The 22845-nt window shown below is 39.9% G+C and overlaps 1 protein-coding gene and 1 long non-coding RNA gene across 8 annotated transcripts in view; both read right to left on the bottom strand.

The window, feature by feature from the left end:
- The window catches only part of LOC125914812 (uncharacterized), a 292117-nt gene that overhangs the window by 203637 nt on the left and 65635 nt on the right, over positions 1-22845 (bottom strand). The window lies entirely within an intron of this gene.
- The window catches only part of ARHGAP28 (Rho GTPase activating protein 28), a 190291-nt gene that overhangs the window by 134532 nt on the left and 32914 nt on the right, over positions 1-22845 (bottom strand). The gene's annotated exons all lie outside the window — the stretch shown is intronic.

Raw genomic sequence — 22845 nt, 5'->3', positions numbered from 1 at the left:
CGGAGCCTGCTTCAGATTCTGTGTCTCCGTCTCTCTCTGCTCCTCCCCAACTCATGCTCTGTCTCTCTTTCTCAAAAATAAACATAAAAAAAACCAAAAAAAACACAACAACTTGTGTCCATAAGTTATTCTGAACTTCATCAGCAAAATTCAATTTATTGAGTACCATAGATATGGCTGACCATCATGAGCAATTACTATGTACCAGGCACCATTCTAAATACTTTACACATACTCACTGGTTCGATCTTCACAATAACCCTATAAGGTAGGCACTACTACCTCCATTTTACAGATATGACAAGTGAGGTTTAAAAGAAAAATTCACAAGTCCATGATATAACATTAATAAAGGGTACAACCCAGATTTACACACAGCCTATCCATTCCCAGAGCCTCTGCTCTCACTCACCATATCATACATATTGCACTCCTAAAGTAGAATTCAGTACGTGTTAAGAGTTTTAGACCAAGCTTTGGGAACCGAAAAGAAGGAGAAATTACCCCCTATTAAAGTTCAGGAAGGACCTCAGGGAGAAGGATGTGCAGGATGCTGACTGGTTGAGATGGAATAGGAACAATGTGCATTCTGGTGAACAAAGTCACACAGCTAGGCAGGTGCAGGCAACGGGGTGGGATGGACAAGGAATCTGATTTGGCTGGTGATGCAATAGAAAGCATAGCTATAACAACTCTTCAGTTTCCACAGGAGGACACGATGGGGTTTTAACTACTGGTCTATGCAAAGTTCTCTCAACAACGTAACAGGAGTAGAGACATTCTTTGGGAAGATTAATTAGATTTTTTTGAAAGCTTAGGAATTTTTTTTTCTCAGAAGATCATTTTCCTTACTTCGTCTAATAGACTATTTTGGATAATAATCCAAAAATCAAGAACTCTCCACTGGGAGGCCTACTGGACTGAAACTAACAGGATAAAGCTTAATAGGAATGAAGATGAAGTTTAGAAACTTCAGCTGTACATGTTTAGGATGACTGCTTCCTGGCAAGAGTACAGTTCATATGAAAAAGATGAAGAGATTGTGGCCAAATTCAAGGTCAGTACAAGCTAAAAGCTCTATAAGGATGCCAAAAAGACTAAGTGGAAGGTAAGCAGCATAGAAGTATAGAAGTGTATCACACAGAAAGGGGAGATGATTATCCTAAACACAGCAGAAGTGGAATTCAGCTCTGGGCATCATTCAAAGGGTAGAGGTTGACAGTCGAGACTGAATTCAGAGCAGGATTGATGAAGACAGACAGTCAAGGAGCTGTACCATACGTAAAAATGTTCAAAGTACTGGAGAAATTTAGAAGCACGATCACGATCTCCAAATATTTCAAGAACTGTCTTGGGAAGAACAATCTGTTTAGACTCACGATACAAAAATAGAACCAATGAGAGGATAATACAACCAATGAATCATTAATACTAAAGGCCAGTTCTACATTAGCTACACAGGAGGGATGTTACTGAGTTACATAAAGGAAACAATCAGTGTCCAATGGGCATCTACAGGCTAGCCAAAGACAAGATAATGCTTTTCAAAAGGAAGTTCACCTTGGGGTGTCTGGGTGGCTCAGTCAGTTAAGCATCCAACTTCAGCTCAGATCGTGATCTCACGGCTCATGAGTTTGAGCCCCACGTTGGGCTCTGTGCTGACAGCTCAGAGCCTGGAGGCTGCTTCAGATTCTGTGTCTCCCTCTCTCTCTATCCCTTCCTCGCTCATGCACTCTCTGTCTCTGTCTCTCAAAACTAAACAAATGTTAAAAGAAATAAAAAAAAAAAAAAAGAAAGCTCACCTTGCTGAACATGGGAGTATATAAATACTAAAACACAGAAACGGCGAACCTACTCTTCGGGAATTTGGAGAAGAGGTCAGAGAGAGGGGAGTGGTAAGATGGGAAGAAGGGAGAAAGAAGGTGTGGAATGTGAGCTGGACTTTGACAGATGAATTTGTTTACAATCCAAAGTGGTCAAGTAACTGCCAAAAAACCAAATCTGCAGTAAACTGAATTGTAAACAGGTTACTGAAAATGCTCAGTGAGTCCACTTAGGGCTTAAGAACATACAATAATTCTCTGTAACACATTCCTTCTCAAATGTGTACAGTTCATAGAGGGTAATGTGATCCTTTCCCTTCTTTTCTTCCAACAGTATCCCCTCCACACACACGTGCATGCATGCGTGTGCACAGAAGCACCAAAATGTATATATATAACACCATGGAAGAAGAATAGATACTACCTTCTCCCTCAAGAGAACAGGTCAGAAAAGGAAGTAAATATGGTCAAAGAACAAGAGCGCCTGGGTGGCTCAGTCAGTTAGGCATCCAACTCTTGATTTCAGCTCAGGTCGTGATCCCACAGTCTTGAGAGCAAGCCCCGCATCAGGCTCCATGTTGAGCGTGGAGCTAGCTTGCTCTCTCTCTCCCCTCTTCTTTTTCCCTCTGCCCCTCTCTCCCACTCCCACACAGTCTCTCTCTAAAATTAAAACACACACACACACACACACACACACACACACACACACACACACAAACCAGAATGGTCAGAGAACAGAGAATATGGGGGCCCCTTTAATAGGAGAAATGGCCTCCCTGGATTGTTCCTAGTCCTGCAGTGACTTCCACCAACACCTCAAAGAGTTTTCCTATTATCTCCTGAGTGGAAAACACAGTAACAAATTTTGTCACACTCAGCATCGTGCGGGAGAAAATGCCCAGGCTTCAGACTCAAACAGATTTTGGTTCACGTTCTTGCCCTGACACTCATCAGCTGTATGAAATGTGGGCAAGACACTTGGCCTCATTTTGCCTCAGTCCCCTTACCTGTCAACTGTGAATACCCATTTCTGCGTGAAGTTTTTTGTGAATATAAAGGAAACAGTATTCATAAAATGCCTGCAACCACTCTATGATTCTACTCCTACCATTACCACCAAAACCTATAGGTCGCTAGTGGCGAATGTTTTGATAGCTCGGACATTTCTGAGACTTTGGAAATGACACTTCTTGAAAAAGCTCAAAATGGGCTTATCTAATATTGGCTTCTGATTTCTTCTATTTTATACATTAGAAAGCAGTTTTGCAGGGATTGCAACCTCTCAGTGGTGAGGGATATCCACAGACTTCCCTAATTTGAAAAGAGACTAAGCTTCGGGGTGTTTTGTTTAGGGATAAGACAGTGGGGGAGGGAGAGCAGCTGAAGCCAGGGATGGATAAAGTGATAAACCTTGTCATGCTTTATAATTAAAACATACGAGAAGATTCGTACCTACTGTATAATTCGAGGTTGGCAAAGAATGTAAGACAATTACTATATAATATGCTATTATTTAAAAAGAATCTTTTCAAGTAGGTGAACGGTCTGTGAGCATCCATTTTAATTCTACTGCTACGAAGCACTCAGTGTTGAGCAGTCACGTAGTTCCCGTGGACGCCCTACACCAGCACGCAGCAGGCTTGGGCTGCCGTGGGCTTACTGCCTCCACATCTCCAGCTCTCCTTCTGAAGTTCATGGAGGCATTATTTGGGATGAGCTCTGTAAGTCATGGAACAGGAAGAACTTAGTCCAGAAGTTTCAGACAGTTATGTACTGCTTTAGTACACAAATAACTGAAATATTATGTCTTTTCTATCGTTTTAAACAGAATAATGGACCTTTCATGGCCAAAATAGTGATTTTTGTAAAGCACCTGGTTGGATTCTTGCGAAGTCTCCACCAGAGTGACGTGCATCTGGGTAGGAAATGCCCCTTGATATAAGGCCCCAATTTTACTACTATGTATATTCACATGAGACATTTTAAAAGTTTACATCTTCGTGTTCATTTAATTAAATACTTTAACATACAGAGTATTAAGTACACTAATCTTTCTAGCTAACAGAGACAAGACCTGTTTACTCTGCTCACTTACAGGGAGCAGAGTTTGCTTGGTCCCTGAGCTTTGTAAACCTATCATTTATTCATCACTAAAGTCCCCTGGCAATGAATGGCCATCTCATCTGCACTGACGTTGTCCAAACACTGCTCTCAATAGTTGTCGTCCCCTGAAATAATCTACAGCCTTCGCTATCACTAAGAAACCATTCCGTTTTTCTCAATCCCCCCCACCTTCCTTCTGTTTAGATAAGCACTTGGGGGTGTTGATTGTTCGAGGTGCAATCTTCTTTCAGTGAATGGTCTTATCACGAGGTCACACTACACCTTCAGAATAGCTGAAGGGCTGTTACACTCTGTCTCCCAAGATGGTGGTGAATCGCTTCCCCATGTCTTTACTATAATGATATTGCACATCTTGACTGAGTTGCCTTCACACTCTGCTTTTGGAAAATTTCCAGGCAGGGTCTGCGTTTACGTCAGCAAGATGGATTCAAAATACCACCTCTGGGGTTTTAAACGGGCTTTGAAACACATTCCTGCACTGGGCTCAACTCAGGTCAGTAGGAGGCCTTCCAGTAAATCTGTTACTTCACTTTGTCATTCTACTTAATGCAGAGGGGTACTGATTTCCTTGTAGCTCATCTCGTAAGTGGTTTTACTTTTCTACAATTTCTGCCGGAACCTTGGCTAAAAAGCCTCACATTATTATGCCCATTTTCTTCAGAGCTCCTTATGTTTAAAGATTCTGCTTGCTTAGGTAAGCTAAACATTGTTCTGTTTTCCATCTGATTCTTCTTTCTTCAGCTTTAGGATCATAAAAATAAAGTCCTTTTTTATATTTTCAAAGTTAAATACAAGCCTTATCTTGTTAAACTTGCCGTTGATTGGAATGGTTACTATTCAATTGGTCCCTTAGTTTATAGTTTAACAAGGGCCTTACAAAATTCATAACAGATAGGACATGTACCACGGGGGTGGGTCAGGGGGCAGTTACTACATGCAGAACTCTAGGGGCTATCAAAACAAAATTATAGAATGTCAAATTTAACAATTTCCAGATATAATACAAATCCCTTACTACTTACAAGACTTAAAGTAAAAGAAAGACTCCCTTATTTAGTAATAATCATCAAAGCATGGAAGTATACAATTATTTTCACAAACAAATGAGCACATCAAGCTACCACCACATCCTGGACATTAGGCTGGAAAACATATCCCCTATGAGGGACCTTGGTTTTGCTTACCACACTCTGAAATCTAAAGGTAAAACTAAAAGGAAAAAAAAAGCTCTTATCCCTCACACACTTTCTATACAAGAAAAGCAGTATTTCATCTAAATGAACTTTCTTACCACACTCCAATCTAAAAAGACAGTTCAATAGGCCTAAAGTAGAATTTACCTCTGATTACAAAATACACTAGTAAAACAATTTTAAAACAATAAAGAAACTATAAACACAGTGGCAAAACAAAAGATGATGCTACTTAACTAAAAAGAACCTAGAACAGGGGCGCCTGGGTGGCGCAGTCGGTTAAGCGTCCGACTTCAGCCAGGTCACGATCTCGCGGTCCGTGAGTTCGAGCCCCGCGTCAGGCTCTGGGCTGATGGCTCGGAGCCTGGAGCCTGCTTCCGATTCTGTGTCTCCCTCTCTCTCTGCCCCTCCCCCGTTCATGCTCTGTCTCTCTCTGTCCCAAAAATAAATTAAAACGTTGAAAAAAAATTTAAAAAAAAAAAAAAAAAAGAACCTAGAACAGTCTGAAGCAAATGATTCTAATTTGAAGGAAATGAAATTCAAATAAACAACAAAACCACCCTTCCTAATACCTCCCCTTCCTCTGAAAGACAACGCAAAGGACAAAAACAAGGGAGAAAGAAAGAAAGAAAGAACTAACAAATAAGGAGTCACTGCCAAAGGGGCTCTGTGGATAATAATGCTCTAAAAATTAAACATGAAAGTAGGTTAATAGACACTGTGGAATCCTTTCTGGGAAGAGCATGCATTTGTGTTTCTTGAAATAGACCTTCTGCTTGCCGTGAATCAGACTAATGGATGGCTTTGAGGGTACGCTCTAACACAGGTACTGATTTCTCCAAGAAGGTGCATGAGGGAGGAGTATGCGGAGGCCGGGAAAAGATGAGAAGAAATGGACAAATGTGGCACACAGAAGTCGCAGGCACAGTACTTTTATGTAGGGCACGTACATAATGGGCACTCCACCCACCTGGCTTCTCTAGGACCAGGGCCACAAACACAGCTGCTTCTGCTTGGCGCGCCTTCTCCCAATGTGGAAAACAAGAGGAGAGACTCAGCAGCCTGACCAAAGAAATACATGAATTCCACTAAAGAGTGGAAGCACTTGCTTGGGTAATGGAGGCTACCTCAGGAGATGTTTCCAAAAGTAGATGATTATCAGGAAAGACTGGATTGGAGTTTAAAGGCTCCTGCTCAAAAACAGGAGAATCAAAAGATCTCTAAGACATTAATTTTTATGCATCTATTACGATTCCATTTTAACTAGTCTTCCCAAATTAGTAACAGTGCTTATCTGCTCTCCTTCTACAGTTGAGCTTTAGAAACTTACATCCACACTGTAACAAAAATCTTCTTTGAAAGGATAAAAAACCAGTTTACAATTGCTTAACATTATGTACCTATAACCCACTAATAAAACCATAAGCCCCACTTATACATTCACTTAAAATGGATTTTAAAAAAGCTACAGCAACCATTTACCTACCCTCTTCTCTCCCTTCTTAAAAGAATCAGTCTGCGGAAAGAAGCCTGAAGCCCAAGTTACTGATCTAGGAAGTGCTCTGTACCTTACCTTTTAGAAGGCTGAAAGTCTCACGGATGATATTCTTAAGGGAGAAGCATAGAACATCTGTACGACCGTGTGTCCTCATGGCCCAGAGGTGGGGAGGCCATCCTCCAACCCACATCGACCACCACACACCCACTGAGCACTGCCTCCCCCTCCGGGACAGGACAGCACTAGCTGCCTCCAGCTCAGCCGCCAAGAAACAAAGGATATTGGAGTTTCTTGTCTAAGTGGTAAACTAATTCCCACTGCACAGTAACTATTTAAAGAAATAGTGCCTGCAGGACAGATCTGCCTCCCAGCCTTCCTGTTTGTGTCCCAGCTCCAATTTTCACCCATTTCCTAAGGAAGACTGCAAAGTGTAATCAGCCTCAAGAAGCCTGAGATTTATGAAAACCCGTGGAGTGTGTGAGGGCAATTTTTGGACACAGTCTCTCCCCCTTTCCTTCTTTTCCCAGCTAAGCAGATAGGAGGCTTTATTAAAAGTACTTCCAAAGTCAAAAGCAAACACACTGTATCTAGTGTGATTTGGTGAGTCTTGACTCCGGAAAGATTTTAAACCTGAAATGTAGAAACAAAAGAATTTGTAGATAATTATTCCAACATGTATCAAGTAGTAATGCAGACAAAAAAACCATGCAACTTAGGGTCAGAAGGCAAAGGCTTGATTCAGAAAACCTTTGCAATTTACTAGCTTTAAGTAAGGAAATTCATCCAATCTTCCTGGGCCTTCCATATGAAATTCATCCCATCTCTCTTCTTGAAGCCTCACTTTTTTTGTCTGAATAAATGGGACTAGTAACAAGCACTTTATGTGTCTACTCTGAGAACCTCATAACTGTAAAAGACCCCATATTTTGCCTTATATAAAAGTCAAGATCATGCTGTCATTGCATCATGGCATCCAATTTCCCAGCTGCTATTACATAGTATCAGACATTAGTAGCTGAATGCAATGACCTAATACATCCCCTCTCCTCTCTCCAAAATTATATTATGTATACATTTGTTTACTTGTGTATTGTCTGACTTCCCCATTGGTAATGAATACTTAATAATGATTCCCAGGACGAAGAATAGCACTTAACATTTATTAACCTGCAATAAGTACTTGTTTTTAAATAAATGAAGAGATAAATGCATAATTTCAGACAAAATAAACCACAATGCTCTACACACAGTAAGCCTATAACGAATACTTAACTGAATTAATGAATGAACCACAATTTTTTTCTCTAGAAAAACATCCCAGGAAAAATGCAATGCTATAGAATTTTAAGACAAGTTGGAGCCCTTAACAACAGTTGACATAAATACAACTCTATGTTTTGTTAGATCACCCTGTTCAAATATATGAAGATGGTTAATGTACAGATTTTTTACAACATGGATATGAGGTACAAAATCAGTATGAATTAATTCACTGACAAAGAGTTTAGCTTAATTTAGAATATACCTAAAATCCTTCCTCAGGCCTGTTTCTGTTAAAAATGGAAACTCCTTTCCTCTGGTGCCCTTCACGTCCTCCAGTGGTGGCGGTGGGATGTGATAAGGACTCATTGATTTTTTTAAAAGCATTACCCAGACAATGAGGATACAAATGTGTGGTCTCTTGTGGGTCTTACAATCCAACTGCTAATGTTTAATATAACATAACAACATGCTGGGAGACAGGATAGTCTCAGGGATCTGAAACAAGAGATTTAGTTTTGAGCCTTCACATCATTGCCTGAATCCAGTTCAGGCCAGTTCAGGCCAGTTCAGGCTAAGAGAGACTAAAAATCAGTTCTTTGATGGCTGCCCATTAATCGACCATGCATGAAGAAGACAGCAACTCTAGTGGATACTTGTCCATCTTATAAAATTACCAACAGAGGAAAGATTCTGCATCTTAGAAGATCATGTGAAACATAATTCCCTCTTACTTCTAAGGAGTTCTCTTGTGTTGCTTGGGAAATAGGACCCTCCGCACCCTTTTTCTCTCCTCCCTGTCCTCTCTCTTGGCTCTCTTGACTTTATAGACAGAACAAGAGCTTATACAGATCTTTTTGCAAGTGTTAAAAATGGAAAATAAAGATTTAGTTTCTCACTCTGAATGAAGTCATTTTGGTTCCGCAATATGAGGAAGCATTTCATAATCACTGAACCTGAAAGTTGTATAGCTTTTGGCCAACGAGAAAGAATCCCTGAAGAACAGAGCGTGGTGGTCAAATAAAAACAGAATTTCCTGCCTTTAACAGGTTCCGATACTCCGTTTTTCTGAGCTCAAAGTTTCAGACATTGTGACGCGTTGTTTGCCACACATCCCCTCCTTCACCTCGTACGCAACTTCCCTGGGGGTAAAGGCCTTTTTAATTGAGTAATTACAGATTCTAAAGAAGTTCTGAAATAGATTTTTGACAGTTTCCAGCAGCAAGACTTTCTCACCTTACATGTAGCCTCTAGCCTGACAAATACCAGTCTACAGGGAGCTTGTAAGTTCAACTACAAGGGTTATCAGATGTGGCTTAAATGCCTCCTGGAACATGTACATTTGACCCTGGGGGAGGAGAACAAATTGTGGAAACTGCCATCCAACAGCCATCTAATGTAAGAAGAACCTTTGGGAGACCCACCTGGAAGCCCAGACACCCTCCCCTGGGGATGCTGATGTACCGTCAGCTATTTCCTGTAGAACAGCTTTACTGCCCTGGTTCCTGGCAGACTTAATCAAGGTATCACTGTGTATTAGACTAGCAAATAAAAAGATAACTTCAAGTTACTGACTGGAAGGTTTTGCTATGTTATTAATATTATTATTTGAGACTACCATGTATCTTATTTTAATAAACACTTATGCTATAAAACATAAAATAAATCTTCTAAGGGAAGATAATTTATAGGTATGACTAAAAGGAGCAAACATCATGGAACACATTATCCCAAAGTCTGCCATTAAGTAGGCATATACACTGCACAACAGAAGAATCATGAATTTTTCCTTTTCGCCATCTATTGTTTTATAGGACAGCTGATTTCCTGTGAGCTGACTCTAGTGCCTATGATTAATGACGAAGAAAGTAAGTAAAAAAAGTTACATCAAAAGATCAGTCTTATTGATAAGGAAGTATTTCAACAGCAAGTTAATTATCAGACTATTTCTTTTCCAAAGTGAGAGATAAAGATGATATTTGCCCCTCCGTTTCTCCCTTTCAACTTGCTCTAGGCAGGGGTTCTGCTAAACACTGAAGACCTAAGATGTGTAAGCACAGGGTTCCTATTCTCAATCAACTCATGAACTGGTAAGACAGGTATAGAAGTAGCTATGGTACAAAGGTAGTGTGTACTAAGGGGGAACGTATACCTCAATATCAAGAGTGCAGGGCACGAAGGAAGAAGGACATAGGTTCAACTGGCTTTGCCACTTGCACACTGCGTGAGCTTGGGCAAAGTTAATCCTTTTACACTTTGCTTTACTCATGGATAAAACAGAGGTCATATTAGTGCCTGCCTCCTGAGACATTTTATAAAAATAAATGATTTAGTACAAATCCCTAACAGAGCACCTGGCTTTCAGAAGTCCTCAAATAAATAGCACTGATGCTGAAGAAAAAGATTAAAAGAAATACTTAAATTTGGGTGCCTGGGTGGCTCAGTCAGTTAAGCGTCTGACTTTGGCTCAGGCAATGATCTCACAGCTCGTGGGTTTGAGCCCCGCGTCAGGCTCTGTGCTGACAGCTCGGAGCCTGGAGTCTGCTCGGATTCTGTGTCTCCCTCTCTCTCTGCCCCTCCCCTGCTTGTAACTCTTGTCTCTCTCTCACTCTCTCAAAAATAAATAAACATTAAAAAAATTATATATATAAAAAAATAAATACTTAAATTGCCATGAACATTCAATAGAGAAAGGAAGTTCCATCCATAAATAAGAGATACAGAATTTTTCAGCCAGGACACTCCTCTCTTGGAATAGTTTAAATGTACAGGTTGTCCTTGATTTATGATTGGGGCAAGGGTACCTGGAAAGAAAAGGGCCCACTGCCACCCTTTATCTCCCAGTTGCCTTACCCCCTTCTTTCTGAAATGCCCAACCACAGTGCTGTGCCCAATCTTAGCCTGTGCCAACCCAGGGCATAGTAAATGGCCTTGGAGTCTCTGCAAAAAATCGCTTCTTGTTCAACAACAGAATGTTCTCAAAGGCTACCTTATGTAGAAGAAAACATCCAGAATATTCATAAAAACTGAAATTTCTGGTTCTCACCATGATGGATTAACTGGGACTGCAGTAGCCTTCCTGCCATACAATCAGAAAACTGGATAAAATATGTGAAAAACTGCTTATAAATGTTAGAAGAAAGTACAAGATGTGATCCTGAGAGAAAGGGAACAACTGAGGTGAACTCTATAGTTACCCCAGCTTCCATCCTGGATGTACATTCCAGACTGGCAGGGCAGTGACAGGAAACCCAGGAATACTGGGGTCTGAGTTAAGGGGACACAGAACAGAGTTCACAGAGGCTAAGGGAGATGGAATTTTCTAGGACAAGTATAAGACAGGAAGGAGCTATGCAGACAAAGGGCTCAAGAAATCCATACATGGGTCTCCCTGAGTTTGTTGCTAAATGGTAAGTCACATATAAACAGGGTTAACTTCACAATGCTGGACAAAAACCAAGTGAGGATCTTTAAGTTAAAGGATTCACAGAGTTTGCAAAGAGCAAGGAGACACATGAGTTTTTAAATTTTTTTTTTTTACATTTATTTATTTTTGAGAGACAGAGAGAGACAGCGTGAGCAGGGGAGGGGCAGAGAGAGAGGGAGACACAGAATCAGAAGCAGGCTCCAGGCTCCAAGCTGTCAGCACAGAGCCTGATGTGGGGTTCGAACCCACGAACCGTGAGATCGTGACCTGAGCTGAAGTCGGACGCTTAACCGACTGAGCCCCTCAGGCACCCCCACATGAGTTTTTAATAGTCAGACTAGAAAGTCTACGTTCAGCACCTGGGGATTCAGGTCCTAACCCCAGAAGTATCTTAGTAGTATGAAAATTTAAAGTATCAGTTGAGTTGTAGGGCTAAATCCACCATACAGTAAAGGCTACTGCAGACAAACAAAACACAGATCTAGTATCCAGTAAAAAAACAAAACAAAACTATACATACAAAGAAGCAGGAAAATGAGACATAGAAACAGACTCAAAAGGACAGAGGTGAGGAATTGACACACAAGACAATTATAAATATGCTCAACATACTTAAGGATTTAAAGGAACTCTATGAGGAAACAAATGGAAAATTTTCAAATGAGACTTTACAGAAATGAAAAATGATTTGAAATGATAATATACTAGATGCAATTATCAGGACATTGATTAACTTCAGAAAAGACCAGCACATTTGAAGACAATACAGAAAATAGTCAAACTTCAACACACAGAGGGGAAAAAGGGCTGCAAAAAATGAACAGAGCCTCAGTGATGTGCAGGATGACCCCAAGTGGTCTAACACATATGTTACTTGAGTCCTAGGATGGCGGGGGCGGGGGGGGGGGTAGTCACAGGATAAAAATGAAATAGAGAAATAATGGCTGCAATTTTTCCAAATTCAACGAAAACTACAAACCATAAATCCAAAAAATTCAGTGAACCCCAACAAAGATAATACAAAACAAAGATAAAGGGAAAACATCAAAAGCAGCAGAGTGAAAAAAACAGACGTGATGAACAGAAGAGCAACAATAAGAATGACTGCCAACTTCTCATTAAAACAATACAAGCAAAGAGCAGTTGGATGACATCTTTAAAGTGCTGAAAGAAAAATGAAAAGGTCATCCTAAAATTCTATATCCAGTGAAAAATCGTTCAAAAACGAAGACTTCATAAATACTATCTTAGATAAACAAAAGTACAAAGAATTCATGGCCAGCAGATCTGCACTATAAGAAATGTTAGAGCAAGTTTTTCATGAAAGAAAATAATACCAGATGGAAACTTGGAACTGCACAAAAGAATTAAAAGTGTGGAAATTTGTAAATATGTGAGCATATGTAAAATAAAAGCATTCCTTATTATATTTCTTTAAAATATAATTGTTCAAAACAAAAAATAATAACAATGTATCATAAGGTTTTTGACATATGTACTTAATAAAATGCATGACAGTAATATGAAGGATAGGAAGGAGAAAATGAAAGCATAAAATCATAAAGTTCTTACGTACCACATGAATGATATATTATTTGAAGGTGAAAAGTGAAAAGCTAAAGTGGAATACTGTAAACTCTGGAGTAACCACTAAAAATAATGAACAAACAGCTATAAGAATGGAGATAAATGGAATATAAAAAATATACACAAATAATCCCAAAAAAGGCCAGGAAAGAGAACAGATGGGATAAATAGAAAACATATAGCAAGATAACAGATTAAACCCAGGGTACCTGGGTGGCTCAGTCAGTTAAGCGTCCGACTTCGGCTCAGGTCATGATCTTGCGATTCGTGAGTTCGAGCCCCGCATCAGGCTCTGTGCTGACCGCTCACCTGGAGCCTGCTTCGGATTCTGTGTCTCCCTCTCTCTGTCCCTCCCCTGCTCACACTGTGTGCGTGTCTCTCTCTCAAAAATAAATAAACATTAAAAAAAATTTTTTTTAAAGATAGTAGATTAAACCCAACCACATATGCTGCCTACAAGAAACACACTAATTATAAACACACAGAGTAAAATGATGGACTAAGTTTACCATGCAAATATTAAGCCTAAGGAAGCTTGGGCGGCCATATTAATTCAGACAAAGCAGACTTCTGTGGTAGTTTGGGTCCCAGGGAAGCAGATGTCAACACTAAATCGGAGGTTCAGAAGACTTATTTGGGGAAACCATTTGTGAAAGACAAAGGTGAGAAAGAGCAGGACTTGACAGGGAAAGATCTTCAGATATGATTGCTGATCTGACACCGGTGAAAGGAGAGAAGGGGAAAGAAGATTTGGGTCGGGAGGGCCTCAGGCTGCAGTGCAAGTGGGAGAAAGTCTCAGCCAGGCTGATGGGCAGTCCCCAGCAGATACAGCTCAGTAGAAGAGCTGGCATTGGTCAAAAATGGCCCAACTCTAGTACCCTGTTGTGCTCCATCATGAACGGGGAGTGTCCTGGGGAGAGCATAGCTACAGCAGAAATATGTGGCAGATCCCAAAAGTATGGCAGCTAAAGTCATGGGCTAAGTATACTACTTTTTGGAAAGGATGTCTGAATAGCACAACTCTATGGCAGCCACAACTTTGAAACAAGGGATATGACTGAGGACAAAGAGCATTATTTCTTCATGAGAAAAAGCTTATTTTATAAAGAGAACCCAACAACCTACCCTTAAATATGGATACAATAAATCACACTTCAAAATATTTGAAGTCAAAACTCTCAGAACTAAAAGGAGAAACAGACAAATCCCAGTTACAGCTAGAGATGTCAATACCTCTCTCTCAGTAACGACAAGTAACCAGAAAACTGGGAAAAATACAGAAATGTTAAACAACAGCATCAACCAAATTAACTTAATGGATATTTATTGAATACTCTCACCCCAAAGGGTGGAATACACTTTCTTTTAAAGCTCACAGTGCACATTACCAAGATAAACCATATGCTTGTCCATAAAACCAATCTCAATAAATTTTAAAGGACTTAACTCATAAAGTATGCTCTTTGACCATAATGGAATTTATTTAGAAATTGGAAAAAGAGATCTAGAAAATCCCCAAATATTGGGAATTAAACAATATGTGTTTAAATAACCCAAAGATCAAAGAAGAAATCCTAAGGGGAATAAAAAAAAAAAAAAAACCTAACTGAATAATACAAAAACTACAGCATCATCACACAAAACTACACAATTCAATATTTGTGGGATGCTGCTAATGCAGTCCTTAGAGGTAATATAGCATTAACTTCTTATATTAAAAATATGAGAAGTTAGGGGTGCCTGGGTGGCTCAGTCGGTTAGGTGTCTAACTCTTGACGTCAGCTCAGGTCATGATCTCATGGTTCATGAGATCAAGCCCCATGTGGGGCTCTGCACTGACAGTGTGGAGCCTGCTTGGGATTCATTCTCTCTAAATAAACAAACAAACAAACAAACAAACAAGAGAAGTCAATAATCCATGATCTAAGCTTCCATCTTAGGAACCTAGTAAAAGAAGAAAAAGTTAAGCCCCAAATAAATCAAAGAAATAATTAAGAATATAAATTACAGAAACAAAGAGTAAACAGGTAAAAAAAATAGAGAAAATAAGTTTTTTTAAATCTGGGTTTTGGAAAAGATGAGTGAAACAGATAAATTTGTAGGAATTTCATCAATAAAAAAGGAAAGAAGACATAAATTACCAGAATTGGGGAGGAAATAAGAGGATTATCCTAAAAATCCTACAGATAGCAAATGAAAAATAATGGAATATTATAAACAATCATATGCCAAGAAATTCAACAGCTTACATAAAATGGACAAATTCCCTAAAAGATATAAATTACTAAAACTGACAGCAGAAGAAATGGAACCTACCCATATTTGTTAAAGAAACTGGATTCATAATTTAGAAGCCTGCCACAGAGAGCTCCAGGCCTAGACGGCCTCACAAAATCATTTAAAAATGAAAAAATACCAAACCTGCACAGGAAATGGGAGGTACAGGGAATTCCTCTCAATCCCCTGTAAGAAATCAGAATTCTCCTGATAGGAAACCCATACAAAGACATGACAAGATCTGACACCAACAGACCAACACTGTTCACAAACACAAACACAGAAATCCTCCACAAAACAAGAGAAACCAAATCTAGTACTAGCTGATGACATCTCGTATCTGACTGCTACTGTCTACAGCAGTACTACCGTTGTGTCATATTTTTTCTAAAAAAATTTTTTTAACGTTTATTTATGTTTGAGACAGAGAGAGACAGAGCATGAACGGGGGAGGGTCAGAGAGAGAGGGAGACACAGAATCCGAAACAGGCTCCAGGCTCTGAGCGGTCAGCACAGAGCCCGACGCGGGGCTCGAACTCACGGATCGTGAGATCATGACCTGATCTGAAGTCGGCCACTTAACCGACTGAGCCACCCAGGCGCCCCGTATTTTTTCTTATGTCACTATAAGTCTTCTGTTGGAGATAAAGACTTACATTTACACTGGTCATTTGATTTAAACTCAATAGTACAGACCCTCCTGGTTAAATACATTGTTACACTGGCTAAGATGATGCAATAAAATGGCTGGTACACAGCAAGCGCCTACAATTTTTTTTTTTTTTTTTTTTTTTTTTTTTTTTTTTGAGAGAGAGGGAGGGAGAGAGAGCAGGGGAGGGGCAGAAGGAGAGGGAGACGGAGAGAGAGAATCTTAAGCAGGCTTCACACCCAGCTCAGGGCTAGAAGTGGGCTCAATCTCACAACATGAGATTAGCCGAAATCGAGTCAGATGCCTAACCACTGAGCCATCCAGGTGCCCTATAGTGCCTACAATTTCTTTCTATTTTTTATTTTTTTAATGTTTATTTATTTTTGAGAGAGAGAGACAGTGACAGAGTGTGAGTGGGGGAGGGGGAGAGAGAGAGAGAGAGAGAGACAGAGAGAGAGAGAGAGAGAGAGAGAGAGAAACAGAGTCTGAAGCAGGCTCCAGGCTCTGAACTATCATCATAGAGCCTGACACAGGGCTCAAACTCACAGATCGTGAGATCATGATCTGAGCTGAAGGTGAACGTTTAACCAAGTGAGCCACCCAGGCACCCCAATACAATCTCTAATGCTACCATTTTTTAGCAACTAGGTTGGGCTATAACATGTAGTTAGTCAAATAATTGCTTGCAGACTTGAATTGATTAGGCATAGCAATTCTACTAAAGTGACATCTTAAATACCCTTGTTGATGATATAGAAAAACTAATGGCAAAGCATGCAGAGTGACCTTACAAGAAGTTATGATTGATTTGAATTCCAAGGCAGGCTTGGAAACAGGATCTAAGGGTCTCAGCTTGTTCAGTGGGCTAGTGTATCGTTCATACCCAGTTGGTCAGAGAGCATACTGCAACCTCAGAAGGTAGAGCCTTGAAGCTTCTAAAGATGAACAGGCTACTGCAAAACGCCAAGGCCAGCTTAGTCCCTGGCTAGGAACCCCTTGATTATAGCAGGGAAAGGAGACATCCTCTTGTGAACTCAGCGCTCAGGCCTCTCTATTAAGACACAGTTTATTGTCTCGAGCTATTCCTGTGGTGATTAGGAACAATCTGATGGCAAAGATTAATGGTGCTTTATCCTATCTGTGTGCGAAGAGAACACAGTGGAAGTCTCGAAGTTACTTTCAATTTTCCCTTAGCACAGATGTAAACATCGCTATTGCACGGAGTCAAACTCACTTTATGACTAAGAATCAGTATTAGCTTTACTTGTTTTCCTTTTCAGTTGCTAAAGCAATGGGTGATTAAGATAGTAGATTATATAGTAGACTCTTCTTCAGGTATATTCTGGAGATCTACCTGAATACCCAAATTTGCTAATATAAAAATGTTTTTCACAGGCAGATGGCTATCTTACAACTTACACTTCTTATCCTCATATCACAAATAAACTTTTCAAGTTTCACTAGTTTCACTAAATTTTTCTTTTTCACTTAAAGATTTACTGAAATGGTCAAACATCACTCTGTTCATTCTAAAACATCCACAGTGGGAACTTTGTGTCTGTGTGGACTCCTGATATGAATGAAATTAGATTTTTCTCCTGTTTAAAAAAAATTTCATAGTGGGCTTATTTATATCATGTGTATGTAAACTAATGCAGAATTTTACCTTCTGACTAAGAACAGCTTCACTTCCTGTTTACCTTTATCCCCCACACTCTCAGTCAGGTAAGTTTCTGCACACTCCAAAAGCAGAAAATATAAAGTCATGGTGAGATTCGGATCCCGGCCAACAGTTAGAATCACTCTTAGCTAAGTGACTCCCCATTAACCACTCCTCAATACACACACACCATGCAGTTCATTTCATAGAACTTCCAACAAATAGTAAAACAAAATGGATTAAATCCACAAATGCCCATTTAGATTGCTACACGATGGGTATTTTAAGAAGAAAAATGCTGACAGAAACCAATGTTATTGATCCTATTGAACATCGAGGTAAAGCCAGTCACCATTCCGACTATTTTTTATACATCAACATTTGTCTTTTGCAAATGAGAAATCTTCCCGTAGTGGCAACAATGCCAGATTGTAGTAGTTTAGTAATGGACTTCATCTTTGTAGGTAATTGCTCTATCACAGAGGTTTCTATCTTAGTATCAAGGGTACCTGTCTTGTCCAATTAGGCTACATACGACCCATAAACACAAAACAACATAAGCCTTTTATTTATAAAGTGCCTTTCTTCAGAAATACCGACTTATCTGACTTCCACATTTTCTTGTTCTAGTTCTATTAAGTGGTAATAATGGCAGTATAACTGATTAAGGCAATTTTTCAGTCAGCTTTACACAGTGGGGGCAGGGATGGCAGGGAGGGAGAGAGAGAGGCTAAGGAGAAGGAAGTGGAGAGTAAATTCATCCTCGGGCCTAAGTAGAATCTCAGCTAACAAAGGCACGCTTCATTCAGATTGGTCTAGTGCTGACGTAGAAGAAACTATTCCTTCATTCAACAAATGTCCTTAAGAATCTACCAGGTAGGCCCTGTGGTGAAGACAAGAGATACAATGAGCAGCAAAGACAGACATTCTCAGCCCTCTTCAAGACTGCTCTCTGAAAGGGAGACCAATCATACGGCTGCAATTAAAAAAGGGTGCTAAACGTCATTGCAAGTGAAGGTTTCCCTGAGGAAAAGCTGCCTGAGCCAGGATTGGCCACGTGAGTAGGATCCAACTAGTGCACAGGGTGGTGAGGTTGATGGCCAGGAGAACAGTACAGGCAGGACAAATGCGGCAGGGGGGAGTGTGGGGCATCTGAGCAGCTTGAAGAAATGGCACGAGCACAGATGGAGCTGGAAAGGTGGATATGGCCAGGAGATGTGAACCTTCTGGCACGGGAAGGGTTTCAGTCCTTATCCATAAACAATGGGAAGCCATTAAAGATAACTTTAAGCAGAATTTTATTATTGCCTCCTCAAGATTTTTTTTGTACAAAGTACACTACGAGGAAGCATGGAAATCTTAATGAAAATAATTCCCATGAGTCTTCCAATATACAGTGTAGTATATAACACAGTTCCTTTTAACATCCAGTAAAAATGACTTCATGCAAAGAGAAGACTTAGGCACAATTTTCATTCATCAAACAAATATTTACTGAGTACTTCACTATATGCCACGCATGATTCTCAGACATGATTCTTGACATTCATTAGTGAACAAGAAAAGACCTTCACCCTCAGAGAGTTTAACTCTAGTAATGCAGATAAAAAATGATAAAGACAAGAAATAAGTAAGTTACGTAGTAGTTAAGAAGATAGTAAGCGACATGAAAGTAAGAAAAGATGAGTAGGATTAAGGAGGATCAGAAGGGTGGGAGGAGCCAGAGAGAGGCAGCCAAGTTACCATATTATAATTAATTAAACAAGACCTCACTGTGAGATGAAATTGGTACAATTTTGGTTGAACAACCCAATTTTAACTGTTTTTGCTGAAATAAAAGAATGATTCTAGTGCCATTTCTAGACAAACTTCAAGTTTAATCTCTGGGACAAAGAGATCAAAGGAAATACTAGCTATTGCTCAAAACTTACTGCTTCTGTCTTTTCTGTCTTGCAATGGTCCTTCTATTAACAGTAACATTTTGAATACTGACTCATGATTTTATTGCACTTTCCATATGGCAGTGATTTATTCATGAGCAAAAGAAAACCAGCCTCACCAGTGTCATAACTTCAGCTTCTTTCGGCTGGCAAATGCTGACAGATTTTTATCTTCAATTCAGTCCTTCTGCCAGTAAGGGTAAAAAACCCAAAAGACACCTCACAGTAACAGGTATAGCAGGAGAGGGAAATGAAAGGTGAATGTATATTACTAAAGTAATAGTACCTGCATAATCGGTGCAAAATTATTAATTAGCTAATACCCTTAATTACAAGCAAGCTTTAAAATGAGTTTTAATACATATCAAAGATACCAACTCATCTCTTTGGAATAAAAGTCTGGAAGTGAAACTAGAGCTTCCTTGACAACACAAATGGTCCCAAATGAATACTGAGAACAAAAGAAGCAAAATGATTGTCAGAGGAAATGTGCTCTAAACCCAGGACAGCAAATAGTTCTTGTTTACAGTAAGCTGTGAACAGCCAGCTTTGACTATTAGCAGTTATGTGCCAATGACTATTAGCTCAACTACGTAGTGAGGGCCTTAAGTCACAGGATGATTGTTGCTTTTATGTTGTACTTCCACTAAAGCTTGATTTTATTGCCCATTTTCCACAGCTCTTTCGGTTGTAAACAATAGACTTTGGTAATTCTTCTACAAGAAACAAACAATGCAGCCTATGAGCAAAGCCTTTATTGTTTATATTTTATAACATATACACTATAATATCGATATATATTCAACAAGGGAAGAACAACAAATTTACGCACAATTTTCCATTTACAAGTTATGTGAGTTATATGCCATACCTACTAGATTATGTCTTTAGTTTTGATCATTAGTGGCCATTAATAAGTGAAACTACTTTTATTTTTCTCTTGTGTTGATGTTTCTTCTATTAGGAAGCCAAACTTTCTAGTCTAGACTTTCATAGGGAGACATGTACAATCAAGATGCCATGCTGGACTTAAAATAATGATAGCAATAGTTAAAACATTTTAGATGTTTACTAGGTGCCAATTAGCATTCTAAGCGCTTCACATACACTAATCTCATCCTTGGTACTACCCTATGAGATTGTACTATTACTAACATCATTTTACAGAGGAGGAATTGTATAGCAAGGCTTCTGACTCTGTAAGAGGCACAAAGAGGTTAAGTAATTGGCCCAAGATTGCACAGCTAGGCTTCTGATGTCGTATGAGGCACAGAAAAGTTAAGTAATTTTCCCAGAATTACACAGCTAGGCTTCCAATGATGTTCGAGGTACAGGAATAGACAGCTAGCCTCTGCTGCTGTACAAACTGATGAGTAATCTCCCACTGTGCCAGTTTACTACCCCTGCTTTCACATGGCAGGAATTTGTATTTCTACAAGTTTTCTACTCCTGGGAATGATTTTTCTGCGGGGAGTGGGGGGGGGGGGTCTCTATACGTATAATATGCCGAATCAGGAAAAATATAGCATGAGGAAACAGTAACATGGCTCTGTGAGCTTCTTGGCCAGCAGGTCAACTTGCCGGGATGAAAAGCCTCTCTAATAATACAGTAGCACACTCCCAAGCCTATCAGTGCATCTGCAAGCAGCACAGTAAGAGCCTGTGAGAAGGTGTTACATTGACAGGTAAGCAAGGGTAGAGCTGTGTCAGGCACAGATGCCTGGTTTCCGGAAAGACACCAATTCAGCTCTAAACACAAAACTTAACAATCCCCTTATCTTAGAATGAGAAAACGATGCTACATCTACCTACACAACCTCCCTGTAAACCCATCCATATGACAAGAACAATCACACTTGCTCGGGTGTTCTCTTTGAAGAGAAGACCTGCAAGGAACATGTAATCACTGGATGATGTTATTTGACTTATGGAAAGGGAAAGGGGAGAACACAAATATTTACTGAGTTCCCAGATTGGGCCAAACACCATGCTACAGGTTCCCATTTCTCTAATTAAATTTTGACAATCTACCCATAAAGTACATTTATAGCATTATGTGTTATTCTCCTTGTTTGTAAGGAATAGAAAACCTGAGGATAAAAGGGTTATGTGAATTGCCTATGTAAATCTAAGGGGAAGTCAGTGTGGAGCCTGAGTACCCCCTCAGATAGGTCACAAAGTAAGTGTTCAATAAATGTTGAACTGAATTACTGAATTGAAGTAAATAAATAAAATGAAGTCACACCAAGAATACAATAAAAATAAACTCTAGTGTTAGAAAGTAGGTATACTTGGATTCCAGCAGTATCAACTTTTAGAAAGTCACTTTTGATAATGATCTTTTTCTCAGAGAAGTTTTATATGTGCCCCCAAAACTGTGCGAAATGATGAGCTTTACCTCTAAGTGGAACTGTATTTGTTTCACGTGTTTCTCTCAAGCACTCAGCTGCAAAAGGCCACCGCCTCCGCAAAGCTCTTCTATTTCCCCAGGTAGGAATGGTTGCTGCCTCCTTTGTGCCCCAGGTCCTGACCATATTCTACCCCAGCCCCTTTCTCCTCCACTAAGTTTATTTGCTCTCACATCTGCCTCTTTCACTAGACTGAAAACCCTCTGAGGGCAGACTCTTTTCTTATCTATCCCTGTTAATTGGCAACACTAAACACTTAAAAAAATTCACCCCCAAAACCCCCCAAAAAACCAACACACACACACACACACACACACACACACACACACACACACACGTTTCTCAGACCTTGAAAGTTCAATTTTGAACTAACCTGGCTCAGCTCTTACGGGGGTCCCAGATCTGGACACAGGCCCATTTGCCAATGTTAACAGACCCTGAATTATAGGAAGTGCTTGTGAAATCCTAGAAAACACGCCAATCTGCAGTATTTTTTTTCTAACATCAAATCATTCAGTAACAGAGCTTTCTGCCTTTCATTTCACTGCAGCTATACAGTCTCACTCTTTTATGTTTATGTGGACGCTTTCCATGGATTTTCCAAATTAAATTGTGTACAATTAGATTTTATCACCCATATCCTAAATTTCTGAAGAAAACTTTCTTTAAAGTTTCAAAAGAACAAACAGCCAAAGGAGAGTCAACCAGATGTAGGGATACAGAATGGATATGTAATATTTCTTGATAATTGCCTGCTTTCATACTTTCCTTCCCTGACCCCAAGAGCCAGAACTGCAAGCACCATAGCGAAAGAAGAGGGAGAAGTTACGAGACGCCATGCCCACTTGAGTCCTCTCAGCCACACCCCTGCCTCTTCACCCTCTCTCCCTCCTAAAAGAGCACCGCTGCCATTCTCCTTCCCTATCTGCAGGCCACGCAGGACCCCTCTAGCAGCCCACTCGCCTCAGTCTCGGAGCTGGGAGCATCCCACAGATATCA

The sequence above is a fragment of the Panthera uncia genome, assembly GCF_023721935.1.
Source record: "Panthera uncia isolate 11264 chromosome D3 unlocalized genomic scaffold, Puncia_PCG_1.0 HiC_scaffold_8, whole genome shotgun sequence".
Lineage (NCBI taxonomy): Eukaryota > Metazoa > Chordata > Mammalia > Carnivora > Felidae > Panthera > Panthera uncia.
Note: the sequence above shows the minus strand (reverse complement) of the source record. Positions and strands in the feature narration are given on the sequence as shown.